The sequence below is a fragment of the Myotis nattereri genome, assembly GCF_964212035.1.
Source record: "Myotis nattereri genome assembly, chromosome: 15".
In the NCBI taxonomy this organism is placed as follows: Eukaryota; Metazoa; Chordata; class Mammalia; order Chiroptera; family Vespertilionidae; genus Myotis; species Myotis nattereri.
Window position 1 is genome coordinate 56248302 of NC_138090.1, and position 16037 is coordinate 56264338.

General features: G+C 49.6%; 1 protein-coding gene and 1 pseudogene across 2 annotated transcripts in view; both read left to right on the forward strand.

The window, feature by feature from the left end:
• The window catches only part of LOC308530506 (class I histocompatibility antigen, Gogo-OKO alpha chain-like), a gene marked incomplete at both ends in the record, with an annotated part of 248585 nt that overhangs the window by 166237 nt on the left and 66311 nt on the right, over positions 1-16037 (forward strand). The gene's annotated exons all lie outside the window — the stretch shown is intronic.
• Positions 11886-15621, forward strand: LOC308530503 (zinc finger and SCAN domain-containing protein 5C-like; annotated as a pseudogene). Its single transcript has 4 exons — positions 11886-12269; positions 12944-13156; positions 13729-13888; positions 14843-15621. The product of its transcript is annotated as a zinc finger and SCAN domain-containing protein 5C-like (transcript).

Here is a 16037-nt window from a genome sequence, read left to right on the forward strand (position 1 = left end):
CCATGGCTCAGTGGTTGAGTATCTACCTATGAACCTGGAGGTCACGATTTGATTCCAAGCCAGGGCACACCACTGGGTTTTGGACTTGATTTTTACTGCAGAGGCGTGCAGGAGGGGCCAACCAATGATTCTCTCTCATCACTGATGTTTCTCCCTCTCTCTCTCCCTCCCTCTCTCTTTTTTTAAAATTCTTTATATTAGTTAAGGTATTACAAATGTGTCCCTCGATCTCTTAAATCAACAAAAATATATTTTAAAAATACAACACAGAAAATTAAAGAATGCCGCTGTGTACATTTACCAGCCTCCCTTCCCCCTTGCCCATCACGAGGGTCCCACTCACCCATTTCCTGGGTTTCTCCTTATTTCTCAGCAAGAGCTTCAGTTCCTCGCAGCTCTGCACTCGCCTCTCCTTCACCAAGGCCTGCAGCTCCCGGGGCATGCAGATCATGAACTTCTCCAGCAGAAGCTTATCCAAGATCTGCTTCTTGGTGAGCACATCGGGCCTCAGCCAGCGATGGAGGAGCGCAGACATTGTGTGCACGCTCTGGAGGGGGTCCGCGTCCTCTGGGTGTTGGAAGGCTCTGAAGAGCACGTGCCCCCTCTCAGAGTCCCAGTGCTGTCCTTCAGTGAGGTGTCCCTGGGGCGGTCTGGCTGGTGGCAGCTCCCAGCCCAGGCTGCCCCGGGGATGCCCATGACCATTGGAAAATGCCTGGTCTGTAGCCATATTCCCTGGGAATGTCTCCAATGGGACTGCAGCAAACCGTGCCTGAAGCCAGCTCCTGATGGAGAGCGACAGTTGGGCTCGGACTCGGTAACCGGCCACAGTTCTGCGGGGAAGAGAGGAGAGAATGAGATGGGTTTCACCTGCTGATCCACCCAATACTAAACACCCCTCACTGGTCTCATACTGAATACCCTGGAAGTTAACCCATAGTATTCTTCTTTTAAAAAAAATATTTCATTATACTGATTTGAGAGAGAGAGGAATGACCAGGAGAGAGAGAAACATCAATTAGTTGAACCTGCAGGCCCGCGATGGGGATCGAGCCTGAAAGCTGGGCCTGTGCCTGACCAGGAAACAATGCAGTGACCTGTTGGCTCATGGGTCGACACTCAACAGCTGGGCCCCACTGGCCAGACTCCAAAATGTATTTTAATAATAATATCGGCGTTTAGTTTCTCCTCAAGACAAGATACAGGGGCTGGCCAGGTAGCTCAGTTGGTTAGTGCATCATCCCCCTTGGCCAGTTTGCAGTCTCCATGCCCAGTCAAGGCACAGACAGAAGTCAACCAATGAATGCAATGCTAAGTGCAACAACAGATCTCTCTCTCGCTTTCTCTCAAATCATCAATTTTAAAAAAAAGATAAGATACAGCAATTCCATTGGTAAACTTTAATCACTGTTTGGTCATGATTCTATAGGAAAATACAGAAAACGAATATTTACAACCTGGAATTCCATGGCATTTAATATCAAGCTATGATTGTCCTGCAACATTTTCTACTTTGTTCCAGATGAGGGACAGCACAAAAGAACCCTAAGAGAATTAAACTCCTATAGATATTGTCTTATTGTGGCAAAATGCACAACCTAAAATCCACCACTTGAACTTCGTTTTTGTAATCCTCATCCAAGCATAAGAAGAGAGAGTGAAAAAGAGAGAGATTTGTCTGTCCAGGCATCTATGCCTCCATTGGTTGATTCTTGTATGTGCCCTGACCCAGTGCTCTAACCAAGTGGGCCACGCAGCCAGGGCCTAACTCTTTTTTAAAGGGTTCAGTTTCAGGCCACTAAGTGCCTTGGAAAGGCTGTGGGACCCTCCCCACTGTCTGGGTCCAGAACCTCATTTTCGTCACCACCAAAGGAAACCCCCAACCCTATCCCCACTTTCTCTCTCCATCCAGCTCCTGCCCTCTGCCCTCATTCAATGATCTGTTTGGATAAACAGATTAAGGGATCTCATACACGTAGTCTCATCCCAGAAAATGCTCTTTGAAATATCCAGGAAGCAAGATTTTTAATGAGAAATGTTCACCCTAGTTCAGCGGTTCTCAACCCGTGGGTTGCGACCCCTTTGGCGGTCGAACGACCCTTTCACAGGGGTCGCCTAAGACCATCCTGCAGATCAGATATTTACATGACGATTCATAACAGCAGCAACATGACAGTGATGAAGTAGCAATGAAAATAATTTTATGGTTGGGTCACAACATGAGGAACTGTATTTCAAGGGCCAGAAGGTTGAGAACCATAGCCCTAGCTGTTTTGGCTCAGTGGATAGAGCGTTGGCCCAGGGACCCAAGGATCCGCGTCAAAGGCACATTCCTCAGGTGCAGGCTCTATCCCCGGCCTGGGATGGGGTGCGGGCAGGAGGGAACCCATGGATGTGTCTCTCCCACATCCATGTTTCTCTCTCTCCGTCTCTGCCTCTCCCTTCCACGCTCTCTAAAAATCAATGGATAAGCATCCTGGGTGAGGAGTAACCAACAATAAGGAGAAATGTTTCCACGCCCCAAGGGACCACCAAAGGCCAGAGCCACGTCCCAGGATTCTCCGGAGCCCAGAACCCTCTCAAGTGCAGCAGCTGTGAGCACAGGTCTGCCCAGGGTTCCTTCCACCACAGGGAGGGGCCCACCTGGAGGTCAGGGCAAGGTCGCTGGGGAGTCAGGAGGGTGAGACCCGAGGCCAGGTATGTGTGTGTGTGTGTGTGTGTGTGTGTGTAGGGGGCTCCCTAGAGTTTCCCGTGTCTGGAAGGTGGGAGCACATGTGTCACAGCATGAAGCCATGACCCTGGGGGTTGAGGAGTTTCCTGTCACTGGAAATCTGGGAGGAGGCAGGGATTGGCCTGGTCATTTCTAAAACATGTGGGTTCCTTTCACGTTAAGAAATCCACGAAAAAAAAACCAAACAGAAAATCAACACCAACAGCAAAGACAGCCAGGGAGTCACAGAGAAACAGGAAACCAGGGCCAGGATATGGAAGCCACCGACCAGCCATGAACAAGACGCTGGGATCCAGCCGAGGTGGTGTCTGTCCGCAGGGGGACATTACTTGGCCACGAAAAGGAATGGAATCCCACCGTTTGCGGAGGCTGGAAGGAGCCGGGAAGGCGTTATGCTGAGTGAAATAGGCCGGATACACAGACAAGTTACCCCAAGATTCCCCTTCGATGTGGAATCTACAGAACAAAGTGAATGACAAGCACACTCCTAGGCAGCGAGAACGGACTGATGGTCGTCACAACCGGGCCTTGTGGGGGTGGGGAGGGAGGCACTGCAAGGCCCCCTAAGATGCACCCCCATCGCACCCCCCAAAATAAAATAGAATCCGGCCAAAATGCCAACAGTGGCCTAGACTGAAAAGCGCTCGTTTAAAACAGAAACCACGCCCTGTGCGTAAAGGGGGGCCGGGGGGGTCCCTGGTTTCCACACGATCTCAGAAATGATGCACAGCGCACACCCCCCGGGTCGCTCTGAGACCAACCTCCATGCATGCATCCGTCCGTCCGTCCGTCCGTCCGTCCACCCACCCATCCACCCCGCCTCACTCCCTTCCAAACCCCCGGGCCTCGGACGCCCCCCACCCCGCCCCCCCACTCACCGCCTCCGCAGCGCCCACAGCCGCAGCTCCTGCAGCCTGGACTGGCGACCTCTGTGCCAGGCGCTGACACCCGCCTGTTGGAGTACCCGCTCCGGGCATCACTTCCTGTTCCCGCCCCGCCCTGTGATTGGGTAGAGACCTGGGTTGATCCATTTTTCATAATCCGCTGGGACACGGTTTCCGGGGGAGAAACGCCTGCGGCCGCATGGGGCGTGTTGGCCTGTGAGCTGGTTCGCACGGTCTGAACTATTTGAAGGACCCAGACGCGCAAAGCTGGCCCGGGCGGATGTGGCTCAGGGATACCAGCGCGGGCCCGGGCGCCGAGGGGTCACGGAGGGTCGCGGGTTCGGTTCCCTGTTTGGGCACATGCCCTGGTTTTGGGTTCAAGCGCCATAGGTTCAATGGTTCACTCTCTCTTTTTCGCTCCCTAGAATCAAATGAAAAAGAATAAATAGCCCTGATCGGTTTGGCTTGGCTCAGTGGATAGAGCGTCGGCCCGTCGGCCTGTGGACTGAAGTGTCCCAGGTTCGATTCTGGTTAAGGACATGTATCTTTTTTTAAAAAATGCATTTTTATTGATTTCAGAGAGGAAGGGAGAGGGAGATAGAAACATCAATGATGAGAGAGCAAATCATGGATCGGCTGCCTCCTGCACGCCCCCTACTGGGGATCGAGCCCAAACCAGGCATGTTCCCTGATCGGGAATCGAACCGGTGAGCTCTTGGTTCCTGGGTCGACGCTCAACCGCTGAGCCACACCCGGCTGGCCAAGGGCATGTATCTTGGTTGCAGGTACATCCCCAATAGGGAGTGTGCAGAAGGCAGCTGATGGATGTTTCTCATCGATGTTTCTAACTTCTATCCCTCTCCCTCTCCCTTCCTCTCTGTAAAAAATCAATAATATATATTTTTAAAAAAAGAATCAATAAAAATTTAAAAAGCCCAGCCAGTGTGGCTCAGTGGTTGCACATCGACCTATGAACCAGGAGGTCACGGTTCAATTCCTGATCAGGGCACACGCCCAGGTTGCAGGTTCAATCCCCAGTGTGGAGTGTGCAGGAGGCGGCGGATGCATGACTCTCACTCATCATCGATGCTTCTACCTCTCTCTCCCTTGGCTTTCTTCTCTGAAATCAATAAAAATCTATTAAAAAATTGTCAAGATGGAAAATTTCATGTGACTTGTATTTTATCTCAACTAAACACTGTTTTTTAACTTTATTTTTATTGTTGACACTATTACAGGTGTCCTCATCACCCCTCCCGATCCCCTCCCTTTGCCCATCTCCACCCAGTTCCCACTCACCCTTCCCTCTGGCCCTCACCAGGGGCTGTGATCATGGGGCTATGCATATGAATTATTTGGCTAATCCCTTTACCTTCTTTCAGACAGTCTTCCCCTCCCTACCCCCACAACTGTTAGCCTATTCTATTAAATATTTTTTAAAAACTAGTTGGGTCCAGCCAGCATGGCTCAGTGGTTGAGAGTTGACCTATGAACCAGGAGGTCACAGCTCAATTCCTGGTGAGGGCACATGCCCAGATTGCAGGCATGATCCCCAGTGTGGGTCGTGCTGGAGGCAGCTGATTGATGATTCGCTCTCGTCATTGATGTTTCTCTTTCCCTCTCCCTTTCTCTCTGGAATCAATTTAAAATCTCTCTCTCTCTCTCTCTCTCTCTCTCTCTCTCTCTCTCTATATATATATATATATATATATATGTATATATATATATATATATATATATATATATACATATATATATAGTTTAGAGGCCCAATACACAAATTCCTGCACAGATGGAGTCAGGCCAGCCCTCCCCATTGGGTTGGCGGGGTCCGACCGCGGGGAGGGTATCCAGGAGGAGGGGCCATAGGTGGTTGGCTGTCCGGCCCCACCCCTGGTTGAACCCCTGGTTGAACTCTCAGTCAAGGGGACAATTTGCATATTAGCCTTTTATTCTATAGGATATATTTTTTAAAGACTAGTTACGGGAGTTTGATTAAGGAGGGACCATGGCCAGGGATGTGGCCCCCGCCCTCCTCCTTCCTCAGATGTGTCCCTCACCTGACTTCTCTGAGCACAGGAGGCCTGTCTCCCAGCTGCCAGGCATCACCAGGACACAGGGAGGGTGGTTGGCATCTGGAAAGAAGGTCTCCTCTCCTTTTGAAGGCCTCCCCGCCTCCCCTGCTCATCGCAGCCCCGTGTGGTCACACAGTGATGAGGAAAAGCCATGCCACATCTGGGTCACGGCTAATTCGAGGCTTGGGTCCCCCCTCCAACTCCCTTCTCTTCAATAAATAAATAGACACAGAACCTAGAGACAGAACCTAGCGAGAGAACATGGCAAAAGATCCTGGACAGAACCTGACTACAGAACTTGGCTGGAGAACTTATACAGAACCTGGCTGAAGAACCTGGCTGGAGAACCTGGCTGGAGAACCTGGAGAACCTGGAGAACCTAGCGAGAGAACACAGCGAGAGAACATGGCAGGAGAACCTGGACAGAACCTGGCTGGAGATCCTGACCAGAACTTGGCTAGAGGAACCTGGCTAGGCTGCTGATCAACTGAACGCTGTCTCCGTGTCCTTCCTTCTTCGCCGACTCCGTCCACACCTTTGGGGACCCCTGGACCTGCTGGGGTTGGACCCCAGCATACTCTGTCTGTCAGGCGTTATTCCATATGTTTTACATGTATAAATTGTTTAATTCTCACATCAGTTTTATGAAATTAGGTACTATTATTGTCAGCTTGTTATTACATATGAGGAAATTGAGGTACCAAGAAAATCATTCGTCCGAAGTTACACAACACATAACTAGTGGCACTCAAAATTAAACCTAACCTGTCTCAAGTATTTCCATGTTTAATCATGTATGCGAATAAAGTAGAGATAAATAGAAGCTAGCTTTTATTTTCTGAAAGAAAAAATAAATAAATAAATAAAATATTCTGTAAAAAGAATAAATAAAAAATAAAAGAGCCCAGCCAGCGTGGCTCAGAAATATGCTCTTCCCCCTTCCCCTGGCCGAGCGCAAACAATGACCAGACCCGTGGAGAGAGGTGACCTGAGGAGTAGGAGGAGACTTTGCGTCTCTGTCATTATACACAGGAGAGCCGCTGGCTGGCAGGGGATGCCCTCCCGGGACTGGTGGGTGGAGAAAGCACTTTTAGTTGGTTAGTTAGTTAGTTAGTTAGCTAGGCGGGCAGTTTCTCTGTGTGTCTCCGAGCTGCGGGGTATGTTGCCCTGCTCCTGGCCCCAGGGGCAGGCAGGGGACCGGTCCAGACTCACCCTTCTGCGTGCCCCCCTTCCCTGCACAGGGGGGCATTCTGTGCCTCCATCTACTGGGCCCCTGTCAACAACCTGATGAGCCCATGATGTCACTATTCCAGCCGTGAGAGTAAAATTGCATGTCTTCAGATAAGGACCCAGACATGGGCAGGCTGGGTCCTTCTGTGTCTCTTTTACAGCCTTTGGGTTCAAGTCTCCTACGTTCAATATACAAGCCTGGCTACCCCAGCTTTTTGTTGGCATTTGCATGAAATCGCCTTTCCGACCCTTTACTTTCCGTCTACATGTTTTCCAAGTGGAAGGGAGTTCCTTGCAGACAGCACACCTGAGGGTCTTGTTTTCTGACCCATTCAACCACCCTGTATCTTTTTATGTATTTACTAGAGGCTCTGTGCACAAATTCGTGCACGAGTTGGGTCCCTTGGCCTGGCCTGTGGGATCGGGACAAAACCGGCTCTCCAACATCCCCTGAATCCCGGATTGCAAGAGGGCGGATTGTGGTGATAGCCAGAGGTTAGGGTGGGTGGGAACTGCGGGCAGATGGGCAAAGGGAGGGGGCGGGGGCGGGGAGATGAGGACACCTGTAATAGTGTCAACAATAAAAATAAAGTTAACATTGTTTAGTTGAGATAAAATACAAGTCACAAGAAATTTATCATCTTCATTATTTTTTAATAGATTTTTATTGATTTTAGAGAGGAAGGGAGAGGGAGAGAGAGATAGAAGCATCAATGGTGAGAGAGAATCATGGATCGGCTACCTTCCGCACCCCCCATACTGGGGATTGAACCTGCAACCCAGGCATGTGGCCTTGACCAGGAATGGAACGGTAACCTCCTGGTTCACAGGACGATGCTCAACCACTGAGCCATGCTGGCTGGGCTTATTTATTTATTTATTTTAAATATATTTTATTGATTTTTTTACAGAGAGGAAGGGAGAGGGATAGAGAGCTAGAAACACCGATGAGAGAGAAACATCAATCAGCTGCCTCCTGCACACTCCCTACTGGGGATGTGCCCACAACCAAGGTACATGCCCTTGACCGGAATCAAACTTGGGACCCTTGAATCCGCAGGCTGACACTCTATCCACTGAGCCAAACCGGTTAGGGCAGCTTTTTTATTTAAAAAAAAATTATTTTCTTTTTTAATTACTTTTAGGGAGAGAGAGAGAGAGAGAGAGAGAGAGAAAGAGGGTTGGGGGGAGAAACATTGAACCTATTGAGCTTGAACTCCAAACCAGGGCATGTGCCCAAACAGGGAACCGAACCCACGACCCTCCGTGACCGCTCGGCAAGCCAGGTCGGAACTGGTATCCCTGAGCCACACCCTCCAGGGCTGGGTCTGCGTGTCTGGGTCCTTCAAACGCTTCAGACACGTGCTAAGCAGCTCATCCGCCAACACGCCCCATGCGGCCGCAGGCGTTTCTCTCCCGGAAACCATATGTGAGCGGATTAAGAAAAATGGATCAATCCTGGTCTCTAACCAATCACAGGGCGGGAAGGGAACAGGAAGTGATGCCCGGAGCGGGTACATAAACAGGCGGGTGCCAGCTCTTGGCACAGAGTTCGCCAGACCGCCCTGCAGGAGCTGCGGGTAGGGGGGTTTTGGAGGCGGTGAGTGGGGCGAGGGCGTCCGAGGCCGGGGGTTTGGAAGGGAGTGAGGACCGATGCATGGATGGATGGGTGGATGGATGGATGGATGGATGGATGGATGGATGCATTGGAGGTTGGTCTCAGAGCGACCTGGGTGTGTGGGCCGTGCATCATTTCTGAGATCGTGTGGAAACCAGGGGTCCCCCTCGCACCCCTTCAGGCATAGGGCTGAAGGGGTGCCAGCGTTTCTATTTTAAATGAGGGCTTTTCAGTCTAGGCCACTGTTGGCATTTTGACCGGATTCATTTTTATTTTGGGGGGTGCAATGGGGCTGCTTCTTAGGGAGCCTTCCCTTCCCTCCCCACTCAGACCCGGTTGTGACGACCATCAGGGGGTCCCCGTGCCTAGGAGTGTGCTTGTCATTCATTTTGTTCTTTAGATTCCACATCGAAGGGGAATCTTGGGGTAACTTGTCTGTGTATCCGGCCTATTTCACTCAGCATAACACCTTCCGGGCTCCTTCCAGCCTCGGCAAACGGTGGGATTCCATTCCTTTTCGTGGCCAAGTAATGCTCCCCTGCGGACAGACACCACCAATGCTGGATCCCAGCGTCTTATTCATGGCTGGTCGGTTGTTTCCATATCCTAGCCCTGGTTTCATGTTTCTCTGTGACTCCGTGGCTGTCTTTGTTGTTGGTGTTGATTTTCTGTTTCTTTTCCCATGGATTTCTTAACGTGAAAGGAACCCACACGTTTTAGAAATGACCAGGCCAATCCCTGCCTCCTCCCAGATTTCCAGTGACAGGAAACCCCTCAACCCCCAGGGTCATGGCTTCATGCTGTGACACATGTGCTCCCACCTTCCAGACACGGGAAACTCTAGGGAGCCCCCTACACACACACACACACACACACACACACACACACACACACCTGGCCTTGGGTCTCACCCTCCTGACTCCCCAGCGACCTTGCCCTGACCTCCAGGTGGGCCCCTCCCTGTGGTGGAAGGAACCCTGGGCAGACCTGTGCTCATAGTTGCAGCACTTGAGAGGGATCTGGGCCCTGGAGAATCCTGGGACGTGACTCTGGCCTTTGGAAGGTCCTTAGGGCCTGGGAACATTTCTCCTTCGTGTTGGTTACTCCTCATCCAGGATGCTTTTCCATTGATTTTTAGAGTGAGTGGAAGGGAGAGGCAGATACACAGAGTGAGAAACATCCATGTGAGAGAGACACATTGATTGGTTGCCTCCTGCCCGCACCCCATTCCAAGCCGGGAATTGAGCCTGCAACTGAGGAACGTGCCCTTGACATGGATCCTTGATTCCATGAGCCAACGCTCTATCCACTGAGCCGAACCAGCTAGGGTGAACCTTTTCTCATTAAAAATCTTGCTTTCTGATTGGCCTGCGGACTGGGGGGTCCCGGGTTCGATTCCGGTCAGGGGCGTGTGCCTGGGTTGCGGGCACATCCCCAATGGAGGATGTGCAGGAGGCAGCTGATCGATGTTTCTCTCTGGTCGACGTTTCTAGCTCTCTCTGTCTCTCTCCCTTCCTCTCTGTAAAAAATCAATAAAGTATATTTAAAAAAAAAAAAATCTTGCTTTCTGAATATTTCAAAGGGCTTTTTCTGGGATGAGATTATGTATATGGGACCCGTTAATCCATTTATCCAAACAACAGATCAGTGAATGAGGCCAGGAGCAGGAGGTGGGGGGAGGGGGGCAGAGAACCTGGTGGGATAGGGTTTCCTTTTGTGGTGACGAAAATGAAGTTCTGCACCCAGACAGTGGGGAGGGTCCCACAGCCTTTCCAAGGCACTTAGTGGCCTGAAACTGAACCCTTTAAAAAAGAGGCCCCGGCTGCGTAGCCCACTTGGTTAGAGCACCGGGTCAGGGCACACACAAGAATCAACCAATGGAGGCATAGATGCCTGGACATACAAATCTCTCTCTTTTTCACTCTCTCTTCTTATGCTTGGATGTGGATTAAAAAAATGGAGTTCAAGTGGTGAATTTTAGGTTGTGCATTTTGCCACAATAGCACAATACCTGTAGGAGTTTAATTGTCTTAGGGTTCTTTTTTAATTTTTTTTTATTTATTCATTCTTTTAAAAAATATATTTTATTGATTTTTTACAGAGAGGAAGGGAGAGAGATAGAGAGTTAGAAACATCGATGAGAGAGAAACATCAATCAGCCGCCTCCTGCACATCTCTTACTGGGGATATGCCCGCAACCCAGGTACATGCCCTTGACCGGAATCGAACCTGGGACCCTTCAGTCCGCAGGCTGACGCTCTATCCACTGAGCCAAACGGTTTCGGCTTAGGGTTCTTTTTGTAAAAAATATATATCTTTATTAATTTCAGAGAATAAGGAAGAGGGAGTGAGAGACAGAAACATCAATGATGAGATAGAACCATTGATTGGCTTCCTCCTGCACACACTCTACTGGGGATTGAGCCTGCAACCTGAGCATGTACCTCTGACCGGAATTGAAATTGGGACCCTACAGTCCGCAGGTGGACGCTCCATCCACTGAGCTAAACCAGCTAGGGCCTCTCTCTTAGGGTTCTTTTTTGCTGTCCCTCGTCTGGAACAAAGTAGAAAATGGTGGGGGACAATCATAGCTTAATATTTACAACATGTTAAATTCCATAGAATTCCAGGTTGTAAATATTTGTTTTCTGTATTTTCCTATAGAATCATGACCAAACAGTGATTACAATTTACCAAGGGAATTGCTGTATCTTATCTTTTTTTAAAAATTGATAATGATGAGAGAGAGAGAGAGAGAGAGAGATTTGTTGTTGCACTTAGGATTGCATTCATTGGTTCACTCTTTTCTGTGCCATGACCAGACATGGAACCTGAAAACTTGGCCTAGGGGGACGATGCACTAAACAACTGAGCTACCCGACCAGATCCCTGTATCTTGTCTTGAGGAGAAGCTGAACGCTGATTTTATTATTGAAATAGATTGTGGGGCTCAGCTGTTGACTGTCGACCCATTAACCAAAGGTCACTGGATTGTTTCCTGGTCAGGCACAGGCCCAGCTTTCAGGCTCGATCCCCAGGGGGGGGCCTGCAGGTGTTAACTGATTGATATTTCTCCCTCTCCTCTTCATTCCTCTCTCTCTAAAAACAATAAAATGAAATAATTTTTTAAAGGAAGCAAACTATAGGTTAACTTCCAGGGTATTCAATATGGGACCAGTGAGGGGTGTTTAGTATTGGGTGGATCAGCAGGTGAAACCCATCTCATTCTCTCCTCTCATTTCGCCAGAACTGTGAACCTGCTACTGAGTCCATACCTTCAGTCGCTCTCCATCAGGAGCTGACTTCAGGCTGGGTTTGCTGCAGTCTGATTAGAGACGTTCCCAGGGAATATGATTACAGACCAGGCATTTTCTGATGGTCATGGGCACCCCCAGGGCAGCCTGGGCTGGGACCTGTCACTGGCCAGACTGCCCCATGGAAACCTCACTGAAGAACAGCACCGGGACTGTGAGAAGTGGCACTTGCTCTTCAGAGCCTTCCAACACCCGAAGGAAGGGGACCCCCTCCAGAGCGTGCACACAATGTCTGCGCTCCTCCATCGCTGGCTGAGGCCCGATGTGCTCACCAAGAAGCAGATCTTGGATAAGCTTCTGCTGGAGAAGTTCATGGTCTGCATGCCCCTGGAGCTGCAGGTCTTGGTGAAGGAGAGGCATGTGCAGAGCTGCGAGGAACTGAAGCTCTTGCTGAGAAATAAGGAGAAACCCAGGAAATGGGTGAGTGGGACCCTCATGATGGGCAGGGGGTCGGTGAATGTACACAGCAGCATTCTTTAATTTTCTGTGTTGTACTTTTAAAATATATTTTTATTGATTTCAGAGAGAGAGGGAGAGAGAGAGAGAAACATCAATGATGAGAGAGAATCATTGATTGGCCCCTCCTGCATGCCTCTGCAGGAAGAATCAAGCCCACAACCCAGTGGTGTGCCCTGGCCTGGAATCAAATCGTGACCTCCAGGTTCATAGGTAGATACTCAGCCACTGAGCCATGGCGGCCAGGCCACATTAGCATTCCTGAGATGGACATCTTCGCACATTTGATCTCCGGTCCTGAGGCTCACTTTCCCAATGACCTCAGAATAACCTCAGGGGGTAGATGTGTCGGTTCTAACTCACGGGTGAGGAAACTGAGGCACAGACCAGGGGCAGGGACGGCACCTTTCTCTCCAGGGAGCCTCTGCCAATGCTGGGAGACATGTTTGGTTGCCACCATTTGGGAGGTTGCTATTTGATTGATTGATTAAAACAATTCCTTTTTTGTAGAGAATGAGGAAGGGCGAGAGAGGGAAACATCCATGTGTTGTTCCACTGAAAGTGTGAGTGTTGAGTAGGACACATGCAAGGAGTAGGATACATCCCGGGTCTTATCTTGTTTAATTTTCTCCCCACAGAAGGTTGTCATCTTCCAAGGGCAGAAGTATCTTGAGGAGAATTTTGATGTCCAGATGCTGGACGAGGAAGTCGGTGACACAGACCATGTGCTGGAATTGTCCATGAAGTACCCATCACCCATTAGTAAGATGGGGGTACATCCTGAGAACAGCCAGGATGTCAACAGAGAGCCAGGGAACCAGCCAGGAACCAGTGACGTGGTGTGGGGACAGGTGAGTGTGTGATGCCCTGATTCGTGGGGACAGGTGGGAGCTGGTACTAGTGGATGTGGTGATCATAGCTGCTACAGCTGTGGGTTTGATTCCCAGACAAGGGCATATACTTGGGCTGCAGGTTCCATTCCCTGCCCAGTTGGAGTGATTGTAGGAGTCAACCAATCAATATGTGTCTCCCATTGATGTCTCTGTCTCTCCTTCTGCCTCTCTCTGTCTTTCTCTCTCACTTTCTCTTTCTCTTGCTCTACTCTCTTTCCACCTCCCTTCCTTGCTCTCTAAAAATCAATGGGAAAAATATCCGTGGGTGAGGATTAACAACAAGAACAAAAAGTGTAAGGAGTGTAATGTATGAGCTTGACGTAAAGGTGTGATGGTTCCACATAAGGACAGACTTGGGAGTATCGGTGATGGGATTGGCCCCAAGGAAGTCTAGGCAGAGCCACAAAACTGTGCTGTTAGGTAAGCTGGGGTCTCAGGTCAGGGAGATAGACAGGACGGGGGAAGGAGGGACGGAACTTCCCACCCCTGGCTTCAAACACGTTTAGCCCCCCTTGCTTACCCACTGTCAGGGGCATAAAGTCTTCCTTCCGGAGGCGATTCCCATGAAAATTGATCTGGAGGGTGTGGGGCCCATGGAGAATTTGGTGAAGTTGGAGAAGGATGTGATGGAAGACAGGGAAGAGGCAGCAGTACTCACATCTCCAGACCCTCCGCTTCCCAGCAGTCCTGGTGAGTATGGAAACTGGGCTTGTAGAGCAATGATTATTGTGTCATAAATCAGCGAGCTAGATACAAGATGCCTTAATGAGCCAATTGGTTAGGAGTCTTTATTACATGCGGGCTCAGAACAGAATATCTCTGTCAAATTCGGAGAAAACAAAGGAAAGAGTATTCCTCTTTTATATGCTTCTAGGTCTTTGTGTAAGTTATTTTTGCAGACAGCTTGTAACCTTGAGTACATATCGTATCTAACAAACACCTCGCATGGGAATATTATCAGTATCAGCTTCTCAGCCCCTCAGGTTCCATAGCTAGTTTGCCAGGTCAGACAGTTACGTTTATCTTTTCTATTATTTAAGCTAAAAAGCAATGTAAATTTACAGAATAACACACCTTCTGAACATGGCAGAGTTGACTTACAGAACAAGGGACTCTCTGAAAATAGCAGAGCATTTCAAGCAGCCGTTTCACAAAATAGAGATTACTGTGCTTCATTACTGATGCCCCCTCTGCTGGGTCCCGACCTGGGCATCCAGCGTGGCCATCTATTGGGGACGGTTGTCTCTCAATGCCAAGCCTCCTCCATCACAGACTCCCTGGTGCCCAAAGGTCTAAATTCTCGGGTTTGTTTGTTGATGGGAATGTTTTTCAACCTACATCGGCTTTGGTTCAAAGCGTTTGGTAGTGTTAAACGTGCTCTTTTAATAAAATATATACACTTATACTTATTTTTAGAGAGAGAGGAGGAGAGATGGAGACAAATAGAAACATGGATGATAGGGAAAATCATCGATTGGCTGTCTTCTGCCTGGCATCCACTGGGGATCGAGCCCCACAACCCGGGCATGTGCCCTGTCAGGGAGTGGAGGTGGCGACCTCTTGGTTCCTGGGTGGATGCTCAGTCCATGAGCTGAGTTGAAAGTGCTCTTTGATTAATGTTGTGTGTTGAATGCTTTCTTTTAGGAGACTCGGTTGAGACAGAGGGGGAGCAGAACCCACAGGAAGGAATTAGCCTGGAGCGTGTGCATGTCGGTGACGTACCTCCCACCCATGTTCCGGAGACACAGGCTTTGAGTCAGCGTCCAAAGAGAAGAGATTCTGGGAATGCAGGAGGTGCCCCCAAGAGAAAAAAGGGCAACACTCCGAGTCCTCAAGAGGAGCCTCAAGAAGGAGCCGTGTTGTTGGACAGAGGAGAAGTCACCAGACAGCGCGGGTGCCATTCACTGGGTGCATCAAGCATCATGGAGCCCACTGGTCACCCTGTTGGCAAAGAACCCGGGAGAAAGGTACCCTACGAGTGTCAAGACTGCAGCAAAAGGTTCAGCTACAGATCTCAGTTAGACATTCACCAGAGGACACACACAGGAGAGAGACCCTTCCAGTGCCTTCTGTGTCCCAAGGGGTTCATTCAGGCCTCGGACCTCCACGTCCACCAGCGGATCCACACGGGGGAGAAGCTGTTCTGCTGTAAAGTCTGCCAGAAGAGGTTCACCCACAAGTCCACGCTACGTAGCCACCTGCGGGTCCACACCCAGGACAAGCCATAGGAGTGCGACGTCTGCCACAAAAGTTTCCTCCACCTCGGGAACCTCAATGTGCACATGCGCACCCACTCGGGCCTGAGACCCTACTCGTGTCCCCATTGCCACCTGGCCTTCCGCCAACTGGGGACATTTAAACGCCACCAAAAGACACATGTCAAGGAGGTGCCACAGGTCCCTTCTGACCAAGGAGGACATTAACAGGTCTCTCTCCTGTGTGTGTCCCTCTGGTGAAGGTGTAACAGATTGGTAACTGAAACTTTTGATGCAAAAATGGTCGATGAGAACTTAGACAGACGGGGTTCTATGAATTAGAATTGGGGTCCTTGACTAATTATTCATGTTTCCTATTGGCCTCATACTCTGTCAGTGTTGCTGTTTGTTTCAATAAATATTTCATGATTCAATGATTATCTCTTGTTTGTCCTCTGTTGTCCTTTATTTTTATGTAAAATAGGGAGGTTCCAGGAGAGTGGCCAGATTCCCTACAGAATACCCAGTGCAATGTGGATGTCAGATACATCACATTTTTTATTTTCTAATATATATATATTTGTATTGATTTCAAAGGGGAAGGCAGAGGGAAGAGAGATGAACACATCAATGTTGAGAGAATC